Source organism: Meleagris gallopavo, chromosome 3, assembly GCF_000146605.3.
Source record: "Meleagris gallopavo isolate NT-WF06-2002-E0010 breed Aviagen turkey brand Nicholas breeding stock chromosome 3, Turkey_5.1, whole genome shotgun sequence".
NCBI classification, from domain to species: Eukaryota; Metazoa; Chordata; class Aves; order Galliformes; family Phasianidae; genus Meleagris; species Meleagris gallopavo.
In genome coordinates, this window is record NC_015013.2 from 25,932,530 (window position 1) to 25,946,448 (window position 13,919).

The 13,919-nt window shown below is 36.8% G+C and overlaps 1 long non-coding RNA gene across 1 annotated transcript in view; it reads right to left on the reverse strand.

The window, feature by feature from the left end:
* Positions 1-1,817: 1,817 nt before the first annotated feature.
* LOC109366956 overlaps positions 1,818-13,919 on the reverse strand; it is a 14,597-nt gene continuing 2,495 nt past the window's right edge. The window contains exons 2-3 of the long non-coding RNA XR_002113668.1: positions 2,956-3,138; positions 1,818-2,601 (exon numbers count right to left, since the gene is read on the reverse strand). This is a non-coding gene — a long non-coding RNA (uncharacterized LOC109366956). The remainder of the gene's footprint in view (positions 2,602-2,955; positions 3,139-13,919) is intronic.

Consider the following 13,919-nt stretch of genomic DNA (forward strand, 5'->3'; position numbering starts at 1 on the left):
TTTACCCTTCTTGGTTTGAGTCCGAGGCAGATGGGGTTGGAATGATTCATGCAAATGTTTGGAAGAAGGGTACATGCATAGTAAAAACTACACTTGGATTACAGACTGAGTCCTGCAGAATCTCGACTGTTTCTTGGAAGAAGCGTACCTGATATGGACGCTGAATGTCTTGCCACATTGTGCTTTCTCTAAAGTATATGAGAGGAAGTAATAGGAGTTCCCAGTGCCCAGAGCTCACACTGAGTTGTGTACCGCTAACACCAACAAGGGAACAGATTCAGTTTTCAAAACTTTGAAGCACAACTGGGCTCAAGTCCAGGGCATTAATCTGGAAGAGGAAAGCTCTATATTTCACACCAACAGCCACCTACAGATCTGAACTACATACAGCTGAAAGTACTTTGGATCTAGGATTTCTAGTCAAATACAGCAGAAAAGCACCTAAAATAAAAGCAGTCTAACAGATGGGAGAAACAACAGTAATTAAGCACTATCTTTATGCCTGTTTTGATGTTGTTTTCTGTTCAGTTGGTTGGTTTGTTGTTTTGTTTTTTCCAGCTGATCTGATTACTTGTCAATTTCTAGCCCTGTGTAGTCTTGTCTTTTCTTTGCGGGGAACTCCATACAACTTTTTGGAACTACAGTATTCTTATGGCTGATTGATGAAAAACTTATTTTTGATGTATCCACTGCATACATATCATTTGGGGGTACTTTCATTGTATAGTTGACACAACTAGAGCTTATACAGCTCACTTCTCTGTGTGCATCCTGGAGCTTAACTATGGCTACCCTTGACTCTAAGAACCTACCCTGAATCAGGAAAAAGATGTTAAAATAAAAACGAACAATGGCCAGTCATCATAGAATCAAAGAATGGCTTGGGTTGGAAAGGACCTCAAGGATTATCAAATTCCAACCCCCTACCACAGGTAGGGTTGCCAACCACTAGATCATGCACTAGATCAGATTGCCTAGGGTCCCATTCAACCTGGCCTTGAACACATCCAGGGACGGGGCATCCATAACCTCTCTGGACAACCTGTTCCAGCACCTCACCATTCTGTCAATAAGAAACTACTCTCTGACATCCAATCTAAATCTCCTCTCCTTTAGTTTAAAACTATTTTTGCTTGTCCTCTCACTATCTATCCATGTAAAAAGTTGATTTTCCTTCTGTTTATAAACTCCCTTTAAATACTGGAAGGCCCCGAAGAGGTCTCCCCACAGCCTTCTCTTTTCCGGACTGAACAAGCCAATTTCCTTCAGCCTGTATTCATAAGAGCTGTGTTCTAGCCCTTAGACCATCTTTTTGGCCCTCCACTGGACCCTGTCCAAAAGCTCCGCATCTTTCCTGTGTTGGAGACCCCAGATTTTGGAACCTCATGACAGCAGAATAGAGAGGGACAATCAACTCCCTTGCCTTGCTGGCAACTCCTCTTCTGGTAGAACCCAGGATAGCATTGGCCTTCTGGGCTGCAAGAACACGCTGCTGGCTCATGTTAAGTTTTTCATCAACCAGAACCCCTAAGTCCTTCTCAACAAGGCTACTCTCAAGGAGTTTCCTTTTTGTATACATATCTGAGATTACCTCGACCCAAGTTCAAAACCTTGCTCTCTGCTTTGTTAAACATTATATTAGGCTCACAAGGGCCCACCTTTCAAGTTTATCAGAGTCCCTCTGGATGGCATCCCTTCCTCGTCTTGTATTAACTGCATCTCTCAGCTTGGTGTCATCAACAAAATTATTATGAATACCAGTGTACTGATTTTAAGTTTGCAGTAGGTTTTCTAGTAGTTCTATCAACAATTAACTGCTACATTCTGAGTCTTTTTGCATTTATTTAGAAATGAACATTTTTTATGCGTAGTCATTTCAAATGGCATATTTTATAGTTTGATGTCTATTCAGATCTTTTTCCAGCCATCTAATTATTTCACCATCTTAATTTTCTCCTGAATGCTTCTTTCTTTTTTGTATAAATATAAACTAAGAACTTCACATACATCAAAGAAATAAATTTGATCATATCCAAGCACATTTCTACAGGTTAGGAGAGGTACTATCACTGTCCCAAATGACCTGGTAAATCACTGTGCATCCTAAAGTTAAAATAACACAACAGAAGTCATATTATATATTGTATTATATCAGTTATATATCAGAAGTCAGTAGAGCTGTGCTTTCTTGGCTTTTCTTCTGCAGTGATTACCACTATACCTATACTGCCTCCAACACCTCAGCCAAATAGAGAGAGATGTTTTGCTGAGTGATGTCACTAAAGGAGATCTTGAGGACTACTGGAGTAGGATGGCAGGCACGTTAGAATGATAGACTAAATAATGCTCTATATGAACTCTAGAAATTTGCAAGAAAATCCTCTGTTAGTTGTAGCAGTCCTTCTCACTGTGATATACCTCAAGTTTAGGGCACCAAGTGTACAGTCATACAGGACATCTGCAGGCATTCACAGAAGTCATTCGGGTGCCTTATTGAGGTCAGAACTTGGATCTGACTTTTCTGAAGACATTCACACGTGTTCACTAGAGAAAGTAGTTTGTAGTTTCTCCGCTTTTGCTGTGTTCCTGCTGAAAGATGGACTGATGGGAAAAAAAATAGCTTATCAAAACCCTTGGAGGTAATTTCCCCTCTCCCCACCACCAAAACAATCATCTCAAAGATATTTTTTTTAAAGAATAGAATTTCAAATAGATTAAATGTTTTGATGGGGCCTGGTTCTTAAAATCTCAGAGAGCAAAATTGCATGTTTCTTGATGACACAAAGAATAAAATTTAACTATGAAAAGCAATAATCAGTACTAGCATCAACCTATTTACCTAAGTAATAGTTCACATTTAAAACCAATGACATTGGGGGGAATGTGTTGATTAGAAAATTAGAAACAACAAAGAACTGATACATAAGGTTGCCTACTACTTGCATCTGCACTTACCACAAGAAGCAGAGAGATAAATCTGCCCTGGGAGGTTGAAAAGTGTGGAACAAGCACAGGGCTGGTGATTCCAGCTATGATCTATGCATTCTGAGGCTTCTGTAGATGGCGTCAAGCAGGATCAAATGTATGGTATTGTGGTGAGAAAGTTCAGCATACAGTAAAGTGGGAGGAATAACCACACTAAAATAACAAGATAGTAAAAAAAAGTCAAACCAGCAGACTAATCATGGGTAAGGAGATCTAATAATTAGCAGTAGATATGTCAATTGAATTTTAATTGAATATTTAATTTAGGAGAATTGATGAGCCTATTTTGGTCAGCTCAGTTTCACTGGCTGCAAGTGGAAAATTTATTTAGAAATATTCATGTAATTTCCACGGGTGCTTCCCAGCACATTCCCACATTGTTTCAGCTGTTTCATTTAGGACAAGAAGATATCATTTAACATTCTGCATATGCAACTTTGTGGCCTTGGTAGCATGTCCTGCATGAGTAAAGAGTAAGTCTTTGCATGTATAAAGTTTGCATTTTTCTAGAAAAGTATATTAACATACACTGCATAATTATCTCACACTGCTTCTTGCATTGGGCTAAGACTGTTGAAGATTATTTTATGTTAAGAAAGTGAATTTTGCAGGCTGTTATTTGGTACTAGGGTTGAGTAAAACACAATTACTTGATTTTACAAAGAAAAAGAAAAGGAGTTTTTGACAAACATTTCACAAAAACTACTACAATGCTAGATTTTCGTGAAGAAGCTGTGCGTGGAGAAAGAAACCAAAGTAGTGATATTCTCTAAGAACATCTCTCTGAACACTGACTTTTGGATTGTTCTGGCTGGCTCTTATTACTTGTATTTGATTAAAACATTTACTGGACGAGAGAAAGACTGAACAACTAATTAAGTGCCTTTGTTTGGGACCTAGGAAGCTACTGGAGTAGATAATTACAGAAAATACTTCATTAAAATATACTCATTTTTCCAATTAATAGCTTAGCACAAACTCCATTGAAATAGAAACCTAAAATTACCACTTGTGATCATTGAAAAGTGTCTTAAGCATAAATAATGAAGTCTGACTGGAAAACCTTGAGTTTAAAAATCCCTTTTAGTAGTAATGCCATGAAGAGCAGCTCCAAAATATTTATTATGCTTACTATTGTACCATTCATAATGTTATATATACACTGTGACATGTGCTTATCAAAGTAAATTCTGAATATATAAGTTGCACATAGCCTATTATATTCATGAATACAAGGAGTCCAGCCATGCAAATACAGTCAAAATCTCCTATGTTTTTTATTTTTATTTTTTGAAGGAGACAGAGGGAGTTCTGTTAAGCATTTTAAACTGGCAAAACCTGTCTATCACATTATAATTTGTTCTAATTAATACTGCCAGAAGCTACAGCTATAAAAATCTTTACAAAACACTGAGTCACATTTAAACCAGTACAAAATCCCTCTCTTGCCCAAGCAAACATTAGAGAAAATCACTTCCAATGTGTTCCTTAAAACCAAGAGTTGATTGATGACTCTAAGTGAGGACAAACATGTCAACATAAAAAAAAAAAAGCCATTTCATTGAAATGTAGAATTTTATGCATTTTCCTAAATGGTCAAGACAGATTTGAAAAATCAGTAAATTATAGTGCACACACAAAGCATCTATGTGTGATTAGCCAGAATAGAAAAGGGAAGTGCTATTCTTTTTTTTTATTTTTTTAAAGTTTTTTAAAAAAAGGTGGAAGAGTGGAATTTGAAGTGCACTTACATAATGAGCCTATTTATCCAACCTAAGAGGCACACAGTATTCCTATTCAAGGACAAGTCAAAAACAAACTGGCAGCTACTGGAGGCAAGCACCTACACCTCCCAAGGACTGCAGCCCTAGGACAACACACACCAAGGCAGGCACAGGGGGAAGGGTCTGGTTCTGAAAGATAAAGCTTTGGTTTTAATAGTGAAACTGGTACTTTCTTCCTACAGACACTGGCCCTGGTACTCCTGCCATCATTGGGACCATTTAAGTGATGTAAGAGGACTGACAGAGCCAGAAGATTTTGAGTCTTTGGAGCAGGCACATGTATGTCCTGCCTACATTTCCTCATTGTCAGTGGACCAAGTGAAATACCAAAAGCAGATAATGCCAATTGAAGGACTGGCAGCAAAATTTAAAATTCAGTTGCTTCTCTCAGAAAATAGAGGGGTTGTCCAAAATGACTGTACTCTACAACAGTACTGTTTGTCCTGTTCAGAAGAACATTGCAGAGTGGTGCTTAATTATTAACTTCCAGTTCAGTCACACCCCTGTGAGATGCTATACTTCAGGACATGGGAAAGGCATTGCTGGAGATGGAGGACAGATAGTGTATCTATTATAATGCAGTTGGTTTGCAAATGCCTTTTTAAAAAGCCTCTGGCCAAAGAAGAAAGATTACATTTGTCTTCTTCCAGAACAGCATGCAATACAGACAGATTGGAACCATCTGTCCCAGTGATGGAAAAAGTCCTACCATCTGCTATGGCATTATCCATGAAACCTTATAACAAGACATCTCCTAAGAACTTTTTCACTACACTGATGACATACCTCCTCAAGGAATAACCCCAAAAGAGAAACTAAGGAAAGCTTAACAGTTGATTGTATCTAAAGAACTCAACAATTTCCTTACTTTACACTGTTTTGCTCATCATGTCCAAAAATGACATTTTAGGGAGTCTAGATAAAATATGTTCAATCCACTAAACTTGGAATATTTGATAACATTAATACTTTTACCCAAAAATTCTGTATTTCTCACTTTATTCAAAGATATTCATCATCCCTGTAAAGTTGAAAGAAAAGTTGGATACAAAACAAGAAATGGATTTTAACTTCTGGTTATTCACTCTTTTCAAAGACAAATAATAGTGGCAGAGTTCTCTTCATCCCAGTCATTTCTAGTCACCAAAATAAAGAGATCAGTGGCATCCCTTGCCTTGGGAATAACAAGAGAGTGACCAAAAATTTCATCCAGCTGTACTGACATCAGGCAGGCACTACATACCTGCATATCATATACAGACAGTGGTGGGAAAGTATCAAATTTATTTTGAGTAGCATGGCATATATTCTATGGAGCAACTCAAATTATCAACATTTTCTTCAGAGCTGCAAACGTAAATTTCTACAATTTGAAAACAAGTTTGTTGTTGGAGTTGATTTTGGTGTCTGGACAGTAAGTATATGTCTATAATATATCAGTTTCAACTTGTGTTTTTTCTAACCCAGGCAATTCTTCTGCCTCTACTAAGATTTTTTGTTTGTTTCCTTTTCCCATGTTTCACTAGGAACATTCAAAACCATAGATGGTTTAAGATACATTCTAGATGCTGACTCTTTGTTTACAAAGCCGTGACATGAGTGGTTCCCAATGAAGTATTTTCTCAGATAAATTTGGTCATTTCTAATGGGTCAGTACAGTTCTTTCATTTCTAGAATATGTATACACAGGTGGTTGTGATGTGAAATATAGGATTGAAAAAGATAACAGAATAGGATAAGAACATACCATGTTCAAATCAACATTTCATGCTGCAGTTACTAACATTCTGACAGAATGCTTCCAGCTGAATGGGGAAGGAAGCTTGAAGGAAGTTTACGGCGTAGGCACCATTTCTGAGAACCTTTTTTATTTATAAATTTTATGTTAACAGCTGATAATCCTGCTTCTGGAGTTTGTCCTGCTCAGGTCTCACTTATTCAAAATTTCTGAGTAATAGAAGATAGCCTGGGGTAAACCAAAGCTTGTTCATCTCTCTGGAAGATGTGGGGAAGTAGCCTCATGTCCAGCAGAATACTACTACTCCCCTCTGGTGAGAGGAGACTAGAGTAAAGCAAGTCAGCTGGCCACCTCCACTTCCAGATTTGGCTGTAGAGGGTGATACATTAATAGGCTTTGTTGAGTTTACTAGCAATTGCAGCAGCAGAAAGAGTGACCATACCAGCAAACTAAAGGTAGCGGTCACATAGCTGTGGTAGCCACATTGTATTAAAAGGGTTATACTCAAAATATTGTTCAGAGAAGAAAGGAACACACATTAGGGGTAGAGCTAAGAATTTGTTACTCCAATCACTGTTTTATCAACTATTTTTATATGTTTCCTTACCACAGTCTGCTTCCTACTCAACTCTTCCAGGCTAAATTTCAAAAATTGCACGCTGGCTACCCCTAGCCCAGTAACACAATGGGACTGTCTGCCCCACAGTAACTACATACGTGTGCCAACCCCTGTCCTGGACATCCTCATAGTGAGGCCAACATAGGAGAGGCAACAGACAGTTGGACACCAACCAATTGCTGCTAGGGCTAAAGTTAGCTAAAACCAGCAAGCTTATACAAATCCAGAGATTGCACTGAGAGGTCTGTACAAAGCCTGTGGCCTTTTACAGATAATGAGAAAACAGTGTTTCCTCAGCTACGTATGTACTGTGTTGTCATGGTCACAGCAGATAGATTAGGTCAAGAAGCAGGGATAATGCTCTACATTTCGGAGTTTATAATTCTGTCAATTTCACCTGCTCCTACATAGCAGTAAGCTGCTCAAAACTGTGAAAAACCTGAACATCATTTCTCAAACAATGTAGCCTCTAGTCATGTTTTTTAAGCATCCAGTTGAGACTATCACCTATCAAAAGTAGATGTGATTTTTGCTAGTAAAGACAAATGTAAATCCTGCTATTACAAGTCTTGTTGCTACAGATCTTGTAATAGGAACCCTTTTACTGCTTTTTTAAAAATTCATTTTCAAAAAGTACTCTAACCAGTGTGTGCAAGGTGAATAATTTGGAATAGACAGGCCTAGACCATACTACTTTCTTAAACACTAGTTATATCTGAAACTTTTAGAGAAATGCTGGATTTAACTAAAGCCTATTTCAAAACAGATTCTCTGAAAAGAAGGGAAGAGATGGGACTTCTACTGAGGTGATTGCTGTTATTTCCAAGTTCAAAATATGGATCAAGTTTCCTTTATGAGAATGCTCAAATAATAATGGAAATAGATTTATCATTAGTATATAAGTTTGGACAAAGATGAAAGTTTAAGAAAGTACTGAGGCAAAAGCTGCAGGCCAGACAAATCCCAACCTCAGTATGTGACACTTTTTTTTAATTTTTTTAAGTTATTAGACATTCTGTACTTAAATTGTGCCCTAAAATTTTGAAAAATAGTGGTAAGTTAAAAATATCCCCAGGTAAAAAGAAGATAATACTATCCTTTGAATTCTGAGAGAAGAAGGAAAAAAAGTCATTTCACCTCCAGTGTGTGGTTAAAATGGATTTTAGAAGGTTTATGGACACCTGCAAGTACACCCAGATTTCTGCTTAGCAAAGGCAAAAGCACTAACTTAAAAAAAAAAAAAAAAAAAAAAAAACAAACAAACAAACAAGAAAGAAACAAGCTTCTAAAACATTATTTTAATGAAATTACATATCAGTTGCTCCAGTGTCAGAAACTTAGTGAAGTTGGAGCATGCAATTAAAATGACAAAATGAAATCTGATTGCAGTGGCATGCTTTGTGCAAACAAAACAATGCCATTTTTGTATTGAATGTAATATTCCAAATATGTTTAACTAAGCATCCCCGGAAATGAAGAGGGAAGAAAACAAGTGAAAATGCAAACATGTATGTAATTTTAAATATGTTTTAGTTAAAAAATAGTCTGGTTTTCCTTTCATTTAAAAGATAATGAGAGTTGCATAGGTGAAAATATTTAGAAAAGAACTATGACACCTGATGTTAATAAACAAAATTTGATAGGGAGCCAGGCACATTTCTGTGTGCAATTATAAGATATTTATGCATGTATGCATGTATTTCTAGACCATAAACTTTGGAGATTAATTAAAGCTAATGGACAAACAGCAGTATGAAAATAATTAGTACAAGATGAATTAATTCACAAGCTCTGTATCTCCCTAAAAGCCTAAAAACCAGAGAAGCCTGATGTTAGCAACCCCACTTGCCAGGTAGAAGGAGTATATAATTCCAGAGGTGCAATAATAAGCCCATGCAAATTCTAATGGTTTCTGAGGCCCTGGAGCACATCCAGAGACTATCAATGATGCTGGTGAGGGATCTGGAGCACAGGTCTTATGGGAAGCAGCTGAGGGAGCTGGGATTGTTCAGACTGGAGAAGTAGAGGCTCAGGGGAGACCTTATTACTATCTAAAACTACATGAAAGGAGGTTGTAGCAAAGTGGGGGAAAAAAAAAAAAAAGCCTCTTCTCCCAGATACCTAACAATAGGACAAGACAGAACACTTTTAAGTTGCACTGGAGGAGATCCAGATTGGATATTAGGAAAAAATTCTTTTCAGAAAGAGTGGTGAGGCTCTGGAACAGGCTGCCCAGGGAGGTGGCAAAGTCACCTTCACTAGAGGTGTTCAGGAAATGTGTAGATGTAACACTGAGCAGCACAATTATCAGGCATGGTAGTGATGGGTTGATGGCTGGACTAGATGATCTTAGAGGTCTTGTCCAATTTTAATGATTCTTTGATTATTAGAATGTGTAAAATCATGTTCTAGATTTGTGGAATCATTTTCTACAGAAGATGTGGTACTCAATGGGAGAGACATGACTAATGCCTTATAATAATTAATAGGAAAAGTTGATGTCCCTGAAAACCTTCTGCCTGACTTTCCAGTAGGCTGGCATACTCCAAGAGAGAGTTATTTGTTTCTTGACCTTTCTAGTTCAATAGTGGGGTGGCCAATTTTTTTTTACCACCGTGCTGTCCATTTATTAAGCACAGGAATGAGCTCTTCTTTCACATGCTTCACATTGAACTGGCACTTTCCTAGGTCCTAGGAAGCCAAAACTGGACGCTCTTATGAAAAAGGTATGTGGCATTTTCTCAGAGAGTTAGTTTTATTGTCGACTACTGATACTGTTGTATCTGTGATGCTTGCATTTGCTGCTAGGAGGTTTCTAAATATCTTCCTGAAACAGAAACTTCAATTTTAGTAGCATTCTATCTAGCTTCTGGTAGTCCTTCAGCAGGAAATAAAAACACAAAGCCTGTGTGATCTGAATAGGGCCCAGATTCTCAAAATTTCCATACCTCTTTCTGTATTTCTGACTTCTTATACTACTGCATTTCCGGAGTATCCAGATGCAAGTCGCCTTCCCCTTCCCTTTCCCTCAGCAGATTCAGAAAATAAAACAACTCTAGGAGTTCTTTGCCCTGTCAGAAGTTACCCCTCCCAAATACACTAGCATAATTCATCAACTCCAGCGCTACCAAGAATACTTGGGGTGTTTGCCACTTGCAATACAATCACGTATAAATATATGTAGTTTGCTAATCACAAGAAAATAGAAGTGGAAAAGAGAGTAAAACAGGCAATATATTTTCCTAGGAGTTTTAAAGACTATGCATTTCCCTATCTTAAGTTCCTGCGTAAATGTTATTTTGAAACCTATTACTGAAATGTCTAATGTACAGATCTTTGCTAAAGACGACTGAGCTTTCTAAGAGTTTGCTTCAGTTATTCATGGTATTCAGATTCCAGTTATAGTTTATACAATTTATAATTTATTCCCATCTGTCAATAATCTTTACAACATTTAACAGATGAAATTTGTGGCAAGTTCTCTGCACTTGATTGAGAGCTATCAACACCTATTTATGATGTATTTTACATGCAATTTCCTTGAGGTTTAACTTTGTGTTATGCTAAATAAAGTAAGACAACCATCTCATGTTTGAAATAATTAATCTGAGGGTTAGTAAAACAAAGAATGGTAATAAAACACTGCTTTAGTATTCCCTAATTCTCTCTCACACAGAGAGATTTTAAATGAAACTAATTAAGCAAAGCTGCTAATATAAACACATTTTAGCACCTGGAGTTTCATGAATCATGTTTTTTAAGTTGTTCATCCACTAGCAGTAGAAAATAAGAGCTAAATCATTAGTAAGCAAAGTCCATTTCTATTAGAATTTGCAAGCCTACATTTTCACACACAGTGTAGTGTCTTCAAATGTTTGTGTGTTTTGCCATAAAAAATACTAGTAGATACCTTATTCAAACTATTTTGAAATTTGACCCTGTAAGAAAGAAAAAGAACAAATGACACAGATTGTGTTACATGATCTTACTTATATAAAGAAACTTTAAGAGCCCTTGGATAGAGTTATTAACATCTGCCTCTTCTTGGGTCTGTAGAAGTGGTTTTGTTTTTCTGAAAAGCATTAATCACTGTAAACTGCTTTAAGCATTGTCACTAAAATAGAACTGCTAAGCTCCAGCCATTAAACTGATATGGAGACTTCATACTTGACAAATATTGTTGTAAGATCATAGACCTCATAGCAGTGATTTACAGAAATCAGATATATGATAGCTCATAAACAAGGAGTAAGAATTGTCTGCTTGGAGTCCAAAAATCTTGGATTGCTTCAGTCTCTTGCAGCCCTACACAGGCAGTTTGATCTCACATTGTTTTGTGTCTGCTAGTAATAATGTCCGGCAAAGACAACCAAACTAGCTCTTATTAAGTGGTATACATGGAGCTCTTTGTCAAACTGAACACTGAGTTATCTTCTTGCGGACTTTTGCAAGGAAAACATTGAGATGCTTCCTTTTCCCACATATTTAATAATTTGTTTGCATTGTCATAATAAGAACACTCTCATTTCAGAAGTTACTTTCCAGTGAAATCATATAATTTTTATACATCACTAATCAGCTAAGGTAAATTTAGTAAGAAGAAATGCCAGGGTGATTTAAAGGCATCAAAACACAGAGTGCTGTAGTACTGTCCTGCCCTCCCCTACTGGTAGACACACTCTTCTGTGGGCTCCCCAGCACCAATCCTGGTGATCGTGTAATTAATAGGAAGTAATAAGGAGACTCATTTATCTAAGAATTAATTTTTATTTGGATTTCTTTGGTTAGCTGTTGGGTATTTTTAAGCCATGTCGCTTGCTCTCTATAAGCTTTTGAGATCTGATAGTCTGGCTAACAGATGATTAAGTCAGTTAATTCAATCCCTTTTACCATCAAAAAACCTGAAAGTATAGGTTCTTGTTTCACATGGAGATTCTTTAATGGAAAATTAACCATCTGCTGTCAGTAAGATACTCGCTGGTTAACCTCCATGGAGAAAGTCATATCTACCATACTGGTTGCTTGTGCTTGAGCTCAGCAATAACACTTTAAAGCCAAGACAGTCAGGGTATTAGTGATAATGTAGGATTGTTTGTAACGTAGACAACTCCTTCAGGGTAGAAACCTGATTTAGTACTGCTTGTTAAGTATACATATATATTACATATAGATGAGGGATCTCTATTAGTTCAGTACCATAAAATAAGTTGCTAGTCTTGAAACAGAATATCTTAACTTTCAAAAGATTAAGAGCTGCAAAATATTTTTAATAACTTAGTTTATTAAAAGCTAACAGAAAATTTAATGTCTGTTCTTGTCAATTTGCTTTTAACAATAAAATCCAAGATTTCTATATTCCTTGAATGAAGAAATTATGTATTACTTTTTCTTTGCATCATCACCTTGTCTAGAGTTGGGCTGAGAGAGGTAACACACCCTTTAGGACTATAGCATTTGTAAATTCACTATAATCTCAAAGATCTCCCACAAGCAATTACAAAATTGGCAGATCATGTTCATAACTACTGTTCTATCACCAGAAGCTGCTCTTGACATCTGAGTGTTCCTGCTACAATGATACTGTCTGCAAAAGCAATCACACATTTTCCCAGCTGAAACCAGGACAGAGTTATTCTCTTCGCTGTCTGGTATGATGCTGTTTTTGTTTAAGGAGAAAAACAATGTTGCTAATACCTTACCACTCCCTAAAACTACTTAGGTTCACATGTCAGTCTGAAAGATACTATGGCCACCAGATTACTTACACACTGCTATTAGACAACAAAGAAAAAATATCTTACAGAGAAATTTATTTGTGAGTATTTATGCTCCTGGTCCCTGAGAAAATATATATACTGTATAGTAAAAAGTTATTTTCCATCCATCTCTTTTTGACTTAAAGTGAGACAAGATCAGAGATAGAGACAGAGTGACCTCCAAGACTTCTCTCTCAGCACAGTACAGACCACCCTAAGAAGCAGTAGATGCAGAATTGAATCCTAGCTTCCAAATAGCCCCATGTAATTTATGAGATTGGGTATACAAGCCAGACAAGTTTCTAACAAGCATACTGTTAGAAAAAGCAGCATAGATGAATGTAAGCTGTTCTTCACCCTACAAGAGCTGGATATGAAGGAAGGCAAGAAAAGGAATTGGGTAAACCAGAAGTTGTCAGAATGCTCCTGATGATTTTGCGTCCTAAATAATGCAGTACTGTCAGCAATTGCTGAATCTATTCACTGGCAGAAAACATGCAGCTATTGACTCATTACCTTCAGAGTAAGATGTGTGGGTTTGAGGAGTTTTTCTTGAAGTTAAGAACCTAAAGTGAAAGATAGACTAATTTACCATTTCTGTTAAGTAACTGTACCCTCTGCATGCCTCCTTCCCAGCTGTAAAACAGATGTGAAAATGAGTACTTTCATAAAGAGCTGCAGAAAAACTAAGAACAAATATTATTTTTCATATGTTTCTTATTTTGGGAATATATAATAGAAGAAATTCTTTGGCTCATGTTGTCAAATGCCAGAAAAAGTGACCACATTTAAAAATGAGGGCTATTAATAACTGTACTCAGTACAACAACAAAAACAACAACAACAAAAAAAATAAAATGCTGAATTATTCATTTCTCAAGGTCTTCCAGCATTTCTAGAAAGACATGATTGAAACCACTTATCTGAATCCCTCCATACAAGTCTGATTACCATACCAGTGCATAGCATATGAAAACTAAAAAGAAAAAGGTCAGGTTTTTAAGACCTCTTTTGACCTTAAGTTCTTTGGTTTTTTT